The following is a 13,155-nucleotide window of genomic DNA, read 5'->3' on the forward strand; positions in this document are numbered from 1 at the left end:
TCACAACCACCCAATGGCACAGTTTGCTATTATTATTATTATTATTATTTTTTTTTTTTTTTTTTTTTTTTTTTCTGAAGCTGGAAACGGGGAGAGACAGTCAGACAGACTCCCGCATGCGCCAGACCGGGATCCACCCGGCACGCCCACCAGGGGCGACGCTCTGCCCACCAGGGGGCGATGTTCTGCCCCTCCGGGGCGTCGCTCTGCTGCGACCAGAGCCACTCTAGCACCTGGGGCAGAGGCCAAGGAGCCATCCCCAGCGCCCGGGCCATCTTTGCTCTAATGGAGCCTTGGCTGCGGGAGGGGAAGAGAGAGACAGAGAGGAAGGAGGGGGGGTGGAGAAGCAAATGGGCGCTTCTCCTATGTGCCCTGGCCGGGAATCGAACCGGGGTCCCCCGCACACCAGGCCAATGCTCTACCGCTGAGCCAACCGGCCAGGACCCAGTTTGTTATTATTTAGTCCCCATTTTACAGTGAAGAAAACTAAGACACAGAGATACTAAGAAATTTACCAGGGTCACACAGCTAATAAGTAGAAAAACTGGGCTTTGAACCAAGGCATTTTGATTCCACAACCCATGTTTTGAACCTTTAAACTAGTCTACCATTTAATAAATCCCCTCATTTCTTAGGGAACAGTAGAGCAGAATGAGTGTTAAGTTTGGGCCCTTATAACTGCCTTTTGATCCTGCCTGCACACTTCTTGTGTCTATTTGTAGACACAGTGGGTCCCAGGCACCCAGAAGATGGGAAGAATGAAGGACACCCAGGATTTTGATTGAACAGACATTCGGCTCAAAAAGATTTGGAAACCCCTGGGGGTGAAGCAATCGCATAGGTGTCAGGTTCCTTAATTGCTAAGCCCTCCTCACGGTGACTTACACAGCCCTGTACTCCCTGGAGAGGAAAGACAGGAGGAAGTAGACCAGAACACATGCTGGAATCTGCCTGCCAGTCCCGGCTCAGTGACTGTCAACTGTCGTTGCCTCGAGCAGGGAGCGCGCTCTTAAGGGATACAGACACATTACGAAGGACCATGACTTTATCTTTTGTCCATGTAGGCAAGCCTAAGAAATGTTTAAGGCTACATAGAAACAGATGAATCTGTGACAGCCCGCCAGCTTGCACACAGTATAGGAAATCCATTGTGTTTCTTGCCTTTCAAATTCCTTAATTCAGTTACACAGTGTCTGCTTGTGATCCTTATACTACATATTTCTCACCTGCTTGTCTGAGCCTTGTCTAAACACACAACTGTGTGTGTGTGTGTGTGTGTGTGTGTGTGTGTGTGTGTGTGTGTGTGTGCGTGCACATACACACATGTGCATGTAGAGGACTTCAGCCAGGGCAGCTCCAGGCACCCTGTTGGATGCTGTTGGGTGATATACCCTGGGTACATTTCTCAGCAGGGTTTCAGTAGATCAGAGAACAAATGTTCTGTTCCCACTTTGCATCCTGACTCATAACATAAATCATATTCACACAACCTCACATTCCCAGGCTCCAGAGAGGCCACACAGCAGTGGTCAGTGTAAGCTGGAGCCAGACTGCTTGGACTCAGATACCAGTTCTGTCACTCACAAGCTTTGGGTCTACAAAAGAATTCGTAACCCAACCTCTCTGTCCTGGTTTTATCATCTAAAGAATGGGAGTAACCATAGTGCCTGTTGGCAGAATTATTGTTCTGGCATAAAGTACTTAGAACAGCGCCTGGCACATGGCAAGAGTTCAATAAGCATTAGCTATGTACGGCTATAGAAGTGCCTACCAGCCCCTCTGGCCCTGCTATGTCAGCCCAGTCCTAATTCCACTCAGGCTCCAGTAAGAATTCCCGGCTGCTATTGCTACAGAATGCAGATGGCCATAGTTAAGCAGAAAGATTAGCAGTCATCCTTGTTGGAGACAATCAGAAGTTACATGGTTTCTGGGGGAGGCTGACAGTTCATTAGGCTTTCTTCCTGGCACAACTGAAAATGCTGCCTGAAGCATTTGTGATCAGAACAAATATTCTTCACTCATTCACCACATATTTATTGAGTGTATTTTAAAATTAATAGCCAACTATGTATAAGCACTCCCTGAATCAATGCTGTGTTAAGACATGTGCTTTCCACTCATTCACAACAACGCTGTAAGGGAGGTACTGTTACTCTTTCCATTTTGCATATGAGGCTCAGAGAGGTAAGGTAACTTGCCACAGGTCACACAGTAAATGGCAGAGCTAAAATCCCACCAGAGCCAAAGCCCAGCTTTTGACCCTCTGCTGCTTCTCTCGTGTTTGTAAACCCACTCAGACAGGCAGAGTGGCCCATACTTTATCTATCCCCTTTTCTCTTATTTGTGAAATGGGAGAAGCATCACTACTTAGCCACACAGAACCCAGGTTTCAGTTTAAACTTTGCAAACCAAACCCCTCTGATCTCTCTGCCACCACGTTCAGACAGATGGTGTGAAGGTACATTTCCTTGTTTGCAAGTTATACAGATATAATTGTGATTAAACAAAAATTGTTTTGGGTGTGCCTGTCCCAGCCATTTAAAAAAAAATCTGGGTAGGTATTTTGGGCTTCTTCAAGCAAAGAGAAACTATAGAATCCCTTTTTTAAAGAAATGAAGCCCTTTGTTCATTATAATTAGCAAGGAGTAGTTTTATCAACTGAACAATAACAATAGCCTCAAAGTACAGATAATGTAATTATAGAGTATTCATAAGGTCTCTAAAAGTATTCATAGTGACGTCAGTCAAATCATGTCTACTTCTACCCCACCCGCCCACCACACAGTGCCACACCACACACACACACATGCACACGGGCACACACGCGCTTGCACATACACACAGAAAGAAAGGACACCTTGCTCCATGATTTAGTTACACAGACTCATTCAAACTCTGTGAAAGTCACACAGCTAACACCCCGTGCAGTACTTTGAAAATTTTTATTAATAAAAATTCGTAGAGCAAATCATGTGGTTAAGAGTATGATTAAGAGTATTGTTAACACAGAGGTCCAGACAGGAGGCCCAGAGCCTTAACAGAGGCCCTTAACACAATGTCGTTCAAGCCCTAAGTCTCCTATGGAGTCAACAGTCTGACAGACGTTGCAGGCACCTCAGTTCAAGGAGGCCCCAGCTGGCGGGGAAACTGATCCCTTTCCTACCTTGAAGAGCACAGGGCATCCCAGCCCTGTCCTGCCTGCCCAGATGCCCAGCTTCCCCGAGGCGGGATTTTCTGGCTTCTCCCTGGGCTGCAGCCCCTGCCCTTATTCAGCCCTCCTGGGTCCCACACTCCTCAGGTGGCTCCAATAGGAACGCAACTCCAAGACCCTCGGGAGGAGGAGCTTGGTGGGGCAAGAAGCATGCGCACTAGGAACTGAGACATCCGGGTTTGGGAGCATGGCCCTGCCTTTGGCTGGGTTGGAGATTTAGGACCAGTTTCTGGACCTCTCTGAACCTCAGCTATAATTCAGCTCACCTGTGGAGGGGAAACCCACATGTGAGGAGAGAGGCCTGGGCCCTGAGGTGAGCCGTGGGTCTCAGGGCACTTTCCATTGCCAGTCCCACTGTGCTCGCCGGCCTGGACTTTGTGCACCAGCCTAGGCGTGTAGCCTCCACCTCTTGACAAATCAGAGACCCAACTACATTTTTTGGATGATTACACCAATGGCTAAGGGATCAAAAAATATAATTCAACAAAAAAATAACAAGTAATTAGATCATATTTACACATGTAGTTTATCCAACTTTAGTACATGACCCCTATGAGAGGCCTCCCTGCCTGCCTGTCCTGTGCCTCCATGTGTTGGAGGTCACATTTAGCCCCACCGACCTAAAAGGTTGGTGACTTTCTGCACCAGAGATGGCCAGTTCATCGCCTACAGGCTGCAGGTTTTCCCTAGCCTGCCTCTAGCAGACATCACCAGTCCACTTCTGGCAGACATCACCACCTGCCTCTGGCAGACATCACCAATCAACCTAGCACTCTCCCTCACTGAGAGTGGAGTTGGACTCAGTACTCTAGGTACCAACTACCAGTCAGTCCAAGTTAAACCTGCTATGCAAAGTCCATATCAAAGAGTCCAGAATCTCAAGGAAGCTAGAGAATTCCTTTTCCTGCCCGACTAAGGCCCACCTTCTAAGTTTTGGTTTCTTGTCGGAAGACCACCTTGTCTCCAAGGGCATGAGCCACCAGGAATGACTTGCCATATTTCCCCACGTATAAGATGCATCTTTAATTTTCGAAAAATTTGGAGTCTAAAAACTGGGTGCGTCTTATACAGTGGTTGTAGTTTTTTTTTACTTGCATTTCCTTCTTTTTTGCGCTGTTTTTACGCTCATTGTTGAAGACAGTGATTCATCATCAGACATCAGATGAGGACAAGCTAATGGATGGGAGTTTTGACAGTGATGAGGAGTTGTATGAATTTTATGATGAATAAAACTTGAGTTCAATAACTTTATGTAATACATTTTTTTTTCAAATTTCGGGCCCCAAATTTAAGGTGTGTCTTATACATGGGGAAATATGGTACATCAGAGGAGCCCACACCTGCCCGCAGAGAGAGGCACCCTTCTCAGCACTCACTCAAAACCACACATTCATCTGAGTCAACAGGAGAAGAGTCTTTGCAGAAGTCTCCTCTTGTCCAGAATCCAAACACCAGATGCCACAGTATTGGCTGAAGATGGACATCTTCATCACGTCATCATTAGTCACTCTGTGATTATCCTCACCGGGGACAGAGAAAAGTGCAACCCACTTGCTGGTTAAAAAGATTATTTTGCACCCCATATTATAACTCCTCAGGTATAATGTGACACAAAGGACAAGTGGCCAGTTCCATTTGGTTTTAGAGCAGAGACCACTCTCGAGCCGGGCTCTGATGGCAGGTGAGAGTAGTGCAGGGAGCCTGTGCAAAGGCACCATTGTCATGTCCAGAGGACAGCAAGTGGTCTAAGGGCTGGTTATACAGAGTACAGAGGAGCACAGGTGGAAAATGACGTTGGACAGGGAGCCTTGAGCATAGAGCATGGAACTTCCACATCAAGCTAAGGAGTTTAAATGTGACCCTGAAGGCGTAGGTCTGAAGCAGAAGCATGACCCAACTATGTGTTTTAGAAAGATTATTCCGACAGCAGCCTGTGGGGTGGATTAAGAGGAAAGCACAGCAGAATCAGGGGCTCGGGAGAGCACACTGTGGTAGTAATCCAGCCCTGAAGTCACAGAGAGAATCAGAGGAGAGGCCTGGGCATTGGGAGAGCTATTAAGTCCCTGAAGTCTAAGAGAGTTGAAAGTTGGGTGATGGGTTGATACCATTTTCCTAAAAAGGGCACACAGGAGGAAGAGTGGGTTTAGGAAGAAATACACCCAGTTCCTTTAGGAACACGTGAGTCCTCTCCTGAAGAAGTGTAGGCCGTGTGGGCAGCGTTCTGGTTCTCACGTGGATGGAGGAGTGCGACTCTTTGGCCAAGTCGCTGTGTTATCCACGCTCATCTCCCCTGAGGCAGGAGGAGAACATGTCGTGATTGCTTTTTTCCTTACGGGGGTGTAGCAAGGTTTTGCTTAACTATTTCCAGAGCTGTGCCGCATCCAGATGGAAGGAGCTTTGTCAGTGAGGAGGAGCAGGAGGAGACCAAGCACAAAGAAATGCTTCAGAGGTGCCTGAAGGGTGGGGGACAGGCTTGCAGGGGGCTCGTTCAGGCTCCATAATGAGATTTCAAGATCCAGAGATGAAACACAGAAGATACAGGCAGCAGAAGACATGGATTCATTCTCTCTCCATTTGGATGAACATTTGAATTTTTTTTTTCCAGATGTAAATGCCAGAATTAAAAACCCATGCTTCTCTCGCTAGTAGCGGTCAGCAAACTCATTAGTCAACAGAGCCAAATATCAACAGTACAACGATTGAAATTTCTTTTGAGAGCCAAATTTTTTAAACTTAAACTATATAGGTAGGTACATTATTATTATAACCTGTGCGCTCACATGTGGTATTTTGTGGAAGAGCCACACTCAAGGGGCCAAAGAGCCATGGTTTCCGGACCACTGCAGGGGACAGGCACATGAAGGCAGTCGAGACCCAGGGGTCTCCTAAAGAGACAGCTGTCTCCCTACTCATCAGTTTACCATGGGGACCACTCCCTTCAGAGGGGCACAGGCTAAGACCAGTCAGGTTTCAGGCATGGACGCAGCCCCTTACCAGCCCAGGGAGCAATGGGTCCCTCCACCTTGCATTGCAGGCGGATGGCACACCAGACACCAGAGCCTAGAGGCCTGGAGAAAATAAAAGGAAGTTTGCTTCATACTAGGCACCAGATGGCTCCCTTTCATGTAAGATATAAAGTGTCCACAGCGTCCTTTCTTCTCGGCTCGCCCGCGAGGCAGGCCCTCAGACTGCACCTGCCTCTTCCAGCCGCTCCTCCCCAGGGCCTCTGTGAAAATAGGTCAGACTTTGTGAGTTCTGGAAAAACAACTTCTACAGCTTGCAAGTTCCTGGAAGAAATGGCATCTTCTAGAGCCTTGGCCGGTTGGCTCAGCGGTAGAGCATCGGCCTGGCGTGCAGGGGACCCGGGTTCGATTCCCAGCCAGGGCACATAGGAGAAGCGCCCATTTGCTTCTCCACCCCCCCCCCTTCCTCTCTGTCTCTCTCTTCCCCTCCCGCAGCCAAGGCTCCATTGGAGCAAAGATGGCCCGGGCACTGGGGATGGCTCCTTGGCCTCTGCCCCAGGCGCTAGAGTGGCTCTGGTCGCGGCAGAGCGACGCCCCGGAGGGGCAGAGCATCTGTTGCCCCTGGTGGGCATGCCGGGTGGATCCCGGTCGGGCACATGCGGGAGTCTGTCTGACTGTCTCTCCCCGTTTCCAGCTTCAGAAAAAATACAAATGGCACCTTCTTCTTTCTGCCTGCATGACGTGGCTCCTTCACATGCACCCTTTCCCTCCACTCCCCTCGCTCACTCTGGTCTAGCACATGAGACTTACCCATCCTTCCAGGCCCTGACAAGTTACAGTCCCCCAGAACCTTCCTGGAGTCCCTGGTAGAAGCGTCTCTCTCTCTTTCTTCTCCTCTTACCCTTTATTTGCTCTAACCCCAAGTTAGGTCTGCTTGCATTACAGCAGCTAAAGTTCTAAGCTTCTCTCACACTCTTGATGTTCAACCCTTGCAGAGCGGAGCTGTGCTGGGCTCAGCCTACAGCGTCCCGGGCCTGCCACATTGAAACTATTCAATCAACGTTTGTGTTGAATTCATTAGAACAGGTGAATAAAAGCTGCAAGTCTTAGAGCTGTTGTGAGGAGAGGCAGGTGTTCCCAAAATGAGCCTGTTTCTGCTAGAGTTGCCTGGATTTCACAACCTGGCATTATTGCAGGGGGGTTGGGGATGTCTGGCAGGAGCCATAGTTATAGGTCTGGAAGCATCCACAGGCCAGGCCTACTGGCATTTGGGAGGGGCAGCTTCATGTCCCTGGGAAGAGTCCTGGCTCAGACAGTGAGTTGAATCCTGGCTCCCTCTACCAATTCTGAGTCCTGGAATAAAACGAAAGTCTATTCTCCTCTTCCAATCCTCAATTTCTTCACCGGTAAAGTAATGATAGTCATTCTTACCTTTGCAGATAATTATAGGAAGATAATTGTGGGTACATAGTGCCTGGCACCAGATAGGTGTGCAATAATTTCTCTGAATAATTCATTCATTGATGGAGAATATTAACTAAGAAAAGGCGCAGCCTGGAGGTGGTGTATCCACAGCTTGTAAACTAGAATGATTGTTTTGATGCAGGTTAGTGAAAATGTCCATGCTCCAGTGCATCTATAATCTGGGTTACCTGAATCTTGAGATCTGCCTGAATTCTGTCTTAGTAACTCTGGTATCCTCAGAGTTTGCCAAATGACTTTTCTGAACTTTGACTACACTGTCTCCAACCTGTGGTTTTCACTACCTCTATGGTTATCGTGACTAATAAACCACCAAGAGCCTGTTGAGTCCTTTATGAAATGCAAATATATTATGCAGGCCTGCACCCAGCCCTTACTATGGAATCCATGAATAAGCATTAGCTTTTATGATGATCTTTCTTCCCTCTAGACTCTAAGCAAAATTGAGTCAGGAACTGTGTGTGTTTGGCTTCTCACTCTATACTCAGATTCTTCTTAACACAGAATCTGACAGATAGAGGGGTCTCAATGACTATTTATTGAAGAAATTAACTAAGACATGTCTGGCATTTTTAAAGCTCTAAAGCATGGAAGCCATGATGATCTGTAATGTTTATTTCCTTCTACATAATTCAATGGCTTCTAGTTGAATGTGTAATTGCATTATATCATGAATAAAAATAAATCAACATTTTTATTTTCTTTCTCAATCTTGTTGTTATTTTTCTGCAATAATTGGAAATTGGGAGAAATTTTATGTTCCTTCTTTTTAATGTTGACCAACAAAGTAGTGAATTTGAATGCATGGTAATAAGGAGCATTGATGAATTTGATTTACAAGCTTAGACATATAACTTTATGCTGGGAATTTTGCAAATTTTCTTGACCACAGCCATGGATAGCCAGAGAACAATCTGAATACATGACCACTGTGAATTTCATCTAGACCAGGGGTCTCAAACTCAACTCAGCATGTGGGCCACAGAGCAAGATCACAGCCGTTTGGCGGGCCGCACTAGGTCTACAAAAGGCAACTGTTACGCAACACTTTTCTCACTGCAGTTGAAAACAAAAAAAAATCAGTACAACAAGCACAATCGTACATGCAGTTTACTCAGTGTCACAAAACGACCAGAAACTGTAGTTCGCATCACAACTGCTGTTAACTAAGCTAATATCTAGCTAGGATGCTAGAGAAATGAAAAATACAAGTAGGCCCCTAGGCTTACTTAATTTTATCCAAAATATTTTGAACTTCGTGGATTAGTCTGCGGGCCACACAAAATTGTTCGGTGGGCCGCATGCGGCCCGTGGGCCGTGAGTTTGAGACCCCTGATCTAGACCAAAGACCCACAGTTCTGACCCTGTCCAGATCTCTCCAGGAGTGGTAAGAGAGAAGCTTCGATTTTTCATATGCCAGGCCTTGTGCAAAGACTTTGCATTTGGGTAGAAGTCATTCATGCTGCCCACCAAATAAATATTTCTATTTCTTCTGGGCATACTTCCCTTTTCCTCAAAGTTAGGTTTTTTTAACCATGCGACTTGCTTTGAACAATGCACATGTCACTTCTGGGATAAAGTTTTAGGAGCCAGCATGCTATTTTGCACACTCACTTTCCCTCTGCCACAGCAATGTGATACATAATAAAACCTCTCTCAGCCTAGGACCAAGAGTGAAAATAACTTAGAACAGGGTTCCCAGTCAATTCACTTTGAGTGAGTAGCATTAGCAAGAAATAATGTCTTTGGAAGTTTCAGGCACAGAACTTTGGGAGGTCATTTGTTACTGCAGCATAACTTGAATTATCCTGACTAATATGGTATGTTCCATCATTTAATCTTCTTTTAAAAAGATCCTCAAGATTTTGATGGAAGACAATTCTTCATAGGTCTCATGCATTTCTGCATGTATTACAAGTGAAGCAATAGCAATTGAGAACAGAATATCTTCTCAAGACGCTAGCATACAGCCTGAAAAGGTAGAGATGATATCACCCTTCAGTGAAAAAGACAGGCATGCTTATTGTCCTTTATAAATTCAGGACCTTAAGCCTGTGGTTCTTCTCCTATAACAAAATTAGCTGTGTTTACTGTCATTCATCTGATCCATTGCAGGGGGAAATTGTAAAAATATGGTGATGTTCATGTTTTCCTGTTTCATCAATAATAAAGTCCATGTCTTCTCCCAGCATCTTTGAAACTGTGGTAGGCTAATAAGTAAGCTGGAAATAAGGTAAAATTTTAGACTTTCACAGTTCTTGACAGCAAGTATGAGCAACACCATTTTATACATAACAAAACTGAGCCTCAGAATAAGTTACCCAGAGTCATACTGCTAATAATTGAAAGATATCATTTCCCCTATTGCTTGCAAAAACAAAACAAAACAAAACAAAACAAATAACCCTTAACTTTAAATACCATTCATTCATCCCTGTATTACTGAATTCATTCATTTACTTATCCAATTACTATCTATTAAATAAGTACTTTATTTTGAGCATCAAGCTAAGATGCTGGTTTCTAGTGTTCTTTACAAGTTAGCATTGAATTATCCCAACATACCCAGTCTTGATGCTTACAGTAAGACATTTGAGATTGTCTTGATTTTGGTACATATTACATCAATTTTTAACTGCTTTTCCTTGAGCAAGCAGATAACCAGGAGAGTATAGCAAGGAGTCAGCTTTCTCATAATTTAATGTCAAGGGGACATTTGGACCATCAATGCAGTGATGAGTCTAGAAGCTCTGGAGAGCTTTAGAAGAAGCCCCAAGTATGTATATAGTCAAAGACCTTTGGGGACCTATACATTACGTGCTGCTCACCAGGAGCATTCATTCAGACCCATGCAAGAGCTTCTGTCGACTTCCCTGTCCTCGCTGAGACAGGATGAAGAGAAACCAGGGACCTAGCATAATTAAGCTGCACTAGACATATGCACTTCCCCTACTATAAAGCCTCCCAGTGTTAGATCCTAGAAAAAATGAGCCAGAAGCTGACATCCACCCCATCCTTACACCATCCTTTTCTAGTAGGGCATACTAAAAATGATTTCAACCAATAGATCTGGGTTCAGTTCTTGACTTCAACTTGAATCTACTACCTGAGTGATTTTTGGTATATTTTTAACTTCTCTGAGCTTCAGTTTTCTCATTCATAAAGTAGGATAACAATATCTAATTTAACAGATTTTTATGACAGTTAATAAGTGAGATCCATACGTAAAGCACAGTGTCTAGTACATAGTAGGCTTTCAATAAGTAGCAGCAGTTCTCATTACCATCACTATTTTTCTTTGACTGAGTAGAGATAACATCCCTTTAAACAAACAAACAAAAAAAAATAGAGACTAGGTATAGAGCCACTGGCTGGAAGTCAAAGGGGGAAGATAAAGCGTTATAATTGCCTCTCTTGGGAAAAGCAGTAAATCCAGCATCTGTGCGCTCCCACTGTGTGGCAGCGTGAGAGGGAGCTGTGTCAGAGAACTGCTGTCTCAGAACACGAGTGCCCACCGCACACAAAGCAGTCTGGGCTGATGTAAGGGGTGCAGCTGGAAGGCAAGCTCTGTCCTGCCTTCCAGGAGTTTATTATCTACAGTCATTGGGACAAAGATGAGAAAATACGAGATGGGTGATAAAGGCAGGTGATCTTTATGGTCTACCAAGAATGAGGCAAAGGGAAATTAGAAATCACTGTCTTAGGAGGGAAACTGAGGAAAGGAAAGTGGTGTGTTTTATGTTAATGGTGGGTGAGCTTTCATCCTGGTGAAGGGGCGTTAAGATAGGCTTCATATATGGGTATTTGGGATGGGCTCTGATGAAATTTCAAGAGATCCATGGAGGGAGAAAGAAGACAAATAAGGCAAAGGGGAATAATGACTGTGACAAGGACTGGGTCCCTTCCGGAAACAGCGAGTAACACAGTTTGGCTGAAAAGTGTTCTGGGTAACCAGAAACTAGATGGCCTTGAGAATGTGCAATCTGGTCATCAGTGAGGAGCGGCAGCCCCAAGACTATGTTTAAGGGACATTAATCTGGTCACCGTGTGTAGAGTGGGTTGCGGGAGGAAGAAGAGATTGGCAGCAGAGAGACCAATTAGGTGAGTATGCAGCACCTGAGGCAGGAAGAACTCAGGAGCCCTGACCTGGGGGGGCGGGGGGTGGGTGGTGAGAATAGAAAGGGTGGTTCCAGAGAAGCTAAAGATCCTGGATCTAATGAAGAGAAGCTTGAGATGTTTAACAACATCTAAGCCACGTAGCAAACATGTCCTGTGCTGAGCCCAGAGAGGTACTGACAAAGCACCCCTGTGATGTGGTTGCCACCACACACAGACTAGTGAAGATGTGCACCTGTGCACCTGGAGAGCACTGCAGAGCAAGAGCAAATTGCTCAAGGACTTGGGGGTAAGCAGAACTTTCTAGCAAATGAGGGGCATTCTTCATAAAGAAATACATTAAGGAAAAAACCCATGGTCTCAAATGTTCTGAAAACGTTTAAAGATGGTATGATGAAGGATGCCATTCCACTAATCAGAAGACTGAATTAGAAAAAAGAAGAAGAAAGTGGGAGATATCACACTTCCTGATATCAAGTTATACTACAAAGCCACTGTACTCAAAACAGCCTGGTACTGGCATAAGAACAGGCATATAGATCAATGGAACAGAACAGAGAACCCAGAAATAAACCCACATCTTTATGGACAATTGATATTTGACAAAGGAGGTAAGAGTACACAGTGGAGTGAAGACAATCTCTTTAACAAATGGTGTTGGGAAAACTGGACAGCTACCTGCAAAATAATGAAACTAGACCACCAACTTACACCATTCACAAAAATAAACTCAAAATGGATAGAGGACTTAAATGTAAATCATGAAACCATAAGCATCCTAGAAGAAAACATAGGCAGTAAGCTCACCGACATCTATTGCAGCAATATACTTGCTGATTTATCTCCACAGGCCAATGAAATAAAAGACAAGATAAACAAATGGGACTATATCAAACTAAAAAGCTTTTGCACAGCTAAAGACAATATGAACAGAATAAAAAAACAAACCACACAATGGGACAACATATTTGACAATACTTCTGATAAGGGGTTAATAACCAAAATTTATAAAGAACTTGTAAAACTCAACACCAGGAAGACAAACAATCCAATCAAAAAATGGGCACAAGAAATGAATAGACACTTCTCCAAAGAGGACATACAGAGGGCCAATAGACAGATGAAAAAATGTTCAACATTACAAATCATTAGAGAAATGCAAATTAAAACCACAATGAGATATCACCTCACACCAGGCAGAATGGTGCTCATCAACAAAACAACACACGATAGGTGCTGGCAAAGATGTGGAGAAAGGAGAACCCTCCTGCACTTCTGTTGGGAATGCAGACTGGTGCAGCCACTGTGCAAAACAGTATGGAGATTCCCCCCAAAATTAGAAATGGAACTGCCCTTTGACCCAGCCATCCCACTTATAGGAAT

This window comes from Saccopteryx leptura, chromosome 4, assembly GCF_036850995.1.
Source record: "Saccopteryx leptura isolate mSacLep1 chromosome 4, mSacLep1_pri_phased_curated, whole genome shotgun sequence".
In the NCBI taxonomy this organism is placed as follows: Eukaryota; Metazoa; Chordata; class Mammalia; order Chiroptera; family Emballonuridae; genus Saccopteryx; species Saccopteryx leptura.